The sequence below is a fragment of the Ranitomeya variabilis genome, chromosome 2 (assembly GCF_051348905.1).
Source record: "Ranitomeya variabilis isolate aRanVar5 chromosome 2, aRanVar5.hap1, whole genome shotgun sequence".
In the NCBI taxonomy this organism is placed as follows: Eukaryota; Metazoa; Chordata; class Amphibia; order Anura; family Dendrobatidae; genus Ranitomeya; species Ranitomeya variabilis.
In genome coordinates this window covers 560,312,504-560,315,972 of record NC_135233.1, presented here as the reverse complement: position 1 = coordinate 560,315,972, position 3,469 = coordinate 560,312,504, and the positions used below count along the sequence as shown (strand labels likewise).

At 47.0% G+C, this 3,469-nt stretch overlaps 1 long non-coding RNA gene across 2 annotated transcripts; it reads right to left on the bottom strand.

Moving 5' to 3' along the window:
- Positions 1–1,234: 1,234 nt before the first annotated feature.
- Positions 1,235–3,113, bottom strand: LOC143807042 (uncharacterized). 2 transcript variants are annotated; one of them, XR_013221628.1, is made up of 3 exons: positions 2,962–3,113; positions 2,028–2,093; positions 1,235–1,955 (listed from the first exon to the last, which is right to left on the bottom strand). It is a non-coding gene; the product is annotated as an uncharacterized LOC143807042 (long non-coding RNA). The 2 variants fall into 2 exon arrangements; XR_013221627.1 differs by lacking the exon at positions 2,962–3,113 and adding an exon at positions 2,325–2,432.
- Positions 3,114–3,469: the final 356 nt, after the last annotated feature.

Here is a 3,469-nt window from a genome sequence, read left to right as displayed (position 1 = left end):
CCCTCTTAAAGCGATCCCTCAGTGACCGCCACCGCACGATTACCCTGTTACCTGGAAAGAGAAAGCAAAAAAAGGTTACTATTAGTGTTGAGCATTCCGATACTGCAAGTATCGGGTATCGGCCGATACTTGCTGTATCGGAATTTCCGATACCGAGATCCGATACTTTTGTGGTATCGGGTATCGGGTATCGCAACAACATTAATGTAATAATGTGTAAAAAAGAGAATTAAAATAAAAAATATCGCTATACTCACCTCTCCGACGCAGCCGGGATCTCAGCGAGGGAACCGGCAGCGTTGTTTGTTTAAATTTCGCGCTTTTACTTGGTTACGTGAAGTCCCGGCTTGTGATTGGTCAGGGCGGCCATGTTGCCGGGACGCGGACCAATCACAGCAAGCCGTGACGAAATTACGTCACGGCTTGCTGTGATTGGTCCGCGTCCCGGCAACATGGCCGCCATTAACCAATCACAAGCCGTGATGTCACGGGAGGCTGGACATGCGCGTATTTTGAAAAGCGCGCGTGTCCAGCCTCCAGTGACGTCCCGGCAACATGGCCGCCATTAACCAATCACAAGCCGGGACGTCACGGGAGGCTGGACATGCGCGTATTTTGAAAAGCGCGCGTGTCCAGCCTCCCGTGACATCACGGCTTGTGATTGGTTAATGGCGGCCATGTTGCCGGGACGCGGACCAATCACAGCAAGCCGTGACGTAATTTCGTCACGGCTTGCTGTGATTGGTCCGCGTCCCGGCAACATGGCCGCCCTGACCAATCACAAGCCGGGACCTCACGTAACCAAGTAAAAGCGCGAATTTTAAACAAACAACGCTGCCGGTTCCCTCGCTGAGGTCCCGGCTGCGTCGGACAGGTGAGTATAGCAATATTTTTTATTTTAATTCTTTCTTTTACACATTAATATGGTTCCCAGGGCCTGAAGGAGAGTTTCCTCTCCTTCAGACCCTGGGAACCATCAGGAATACCGTCCGATACCTGAGTCCCATTGACTTGTATTGGTATCGGGTATCGGTATCGGATTGGATCCGATACTTTGCCGGTATCGGCCGATACTTTCTGATACCGATACTTTCAAGTATCGGACAGTATCGCTCAACACTAGTTACTATACAACATATTAAATCATGCTAACACACGTTAATCAACTGTGAATACTTACGTGCTAGATCCTGGGCCCCAGCATCGAGTTCCTCCCAGTTATGAATGACAGCATTGCACACTTCCTCCCATAGCCGTCGGGTGACGTACTGGTCAGCATGGCGGCGGTCCGACATCTTCCATAGCGGCTCCCGACTTTGGATCGCTTGGATGAGGGTGTCCACATCTATGCCCTCGTCCTCTTCCTCATCCTGTTCGGGAGCACGCTGTGAAGCCTTTTAACAAAAAAAAAAAAAGAATAAAAAGGGAAAGATTATAACACATGAATTTTACAGTTTGCTAAACACCAAACCAAAAAAGGAACTTACTCTGCGGTGACTGCCGCGCCTAGCATTCCGACGACTATGGTAGGTGCTCTGAGGAACTCTACGTCGAGCCCCGGATTGTGAAGACTAATAAAAAAAAATTTAAAAAAAATTATGTGCTTGGATGGAGGCATATGTACTGTGTGTGGGCTGTGCTGAATGTTTGTGTTGAGTGTAGTGTGTTTTATGTCAGGATCTGTATCTGCAAAACTTACACTATGCGCTCCCGCTCCTCTCATTTCTCCACCCTGCCCGTCTCCTTCATGAAGCTCCTCTGCTGCTGCTGCTCCTCCTTCTTCTTCCTGTGAAAAGAGAATAAATACACATAGGGTTCAAAAACATTACCAGAGATGTACCCAAAAAAATTTAGGAATAAAAAAAAAAGAAAACCTCAGGTGCCTGACGATGTGAGGGGGGGCTCTCAGATGAAGACATTGTTATTCTGCCTGAGTCTGTCTTGGTCCCTAGAATCTGCAAGTATAAAGAGAGTTCTAAGCTACTATACAAAAGGATAGACGCAGCTTTTTGGGACTTTATACTTACATGTTTTCAAAACTTTGGGGGGTCTGCCTGCGTCGTCTTGGTCCCTAGTTCCTTGGTCCCTAGAATCTGCAAGTATAAAGACAGTTCTAAGCTACTATAAAGTGGCGTAACTACAAAGTTATGGGCCCCGGTGCGAACTTCCAAATGGGGCCCCCCCGCCAAAATATTTTCCACCCAAATCCACATCCTGCCCCATCCATCTCCACATTCTGCCCCATCAGTCTCCGCATTCTGCCCCATACGACTCCGCATTCTGCCCATCCATCTCCACATTCTGCCCCTCTCTCCACATCTCACCAGAACAGCAGGAACCAGAAATCTGCTGCTGGTTGATAACAGAGAACACGAGCTGCACACAACCAGGACTGAGCTGCTGAGAGCTGAAGGACCTGATGCAACCTCATCGTCATGTGATCAGGAGGCGGAGCTGATAAATGCTGAAAGTCCTATGATAGTGATGATGTCACCACAGGATCTTCAGCTCTTTCTTTCAGAGATTCCCTCATTCAAAGTTAAAATACCAATACCCAAAAATGATAATTATGGTTACCCTAGTTATAACCAGATAACATTTTCTATACCAAAGGTTTGCATTCTGCATTTAGATATAGAACCTCAAACACCTTTATTGAATGTAGACCAGTTTTACATTTATCTTGAAATCATACTACGGACAGTTTTGTGTAATTTTTATTAAAATTTTTTTTTTTTTTTTGTTTGTTTGAACAGTAGGAGCTACACTGCTCTTTATTTGAAATACCAGTACAGTATGTTAATGTATGAAAAATCACCAAAAAATGCAGAACACATCACACAGCATTTACAAACACACACACACACGTCACAGCACAGCCATTAAAAATACCAGCACAGTATGAAAAATAAAACACATGCAAGGCAGGCATACACACACACGCTGGATGGCAGTACTCACATAGCAGTCTCTGGCAGGGTCTCTCTTGCTAGCGGGTATGTCTCGCTGGCAGGGTATGTCTCACTGGCAGGATCTCTCGCTGGCAGGATCTCTCTCGCTGGCAGGATGTCTCTCGCTGGCAGGATGTCTCTCGCTGGCAGGATGTCTCCTGCTGGCAGGATCTGTGTTCTTTCTTGATGGCACATTGAAAAATGAGGCCCACCTGTCCTGTTTATATAGTTTTGGGGTTGTCTGGGAAAAGTATCAACTTTTTGGAGCATGCTCAGTTAAAAAAAACGGATTGGGGTGACAGATCCGCCAAATAACGGATCGCGACGGATCCGTCGTCCATAGGCGCCCATTCTATAAAATGACGGACGCGACGGATCCGTCGCGGACCGTTAGTTAGGCGGCGACAAAAAACGTTACAAAGTCCGTCGATGTCTAGACAACGTCCGCCAAATTTCGACGGATCCGTCGCATGACGGATAGAACGGATGGCCATCCGTCACAATCCGTCGTTAATGCA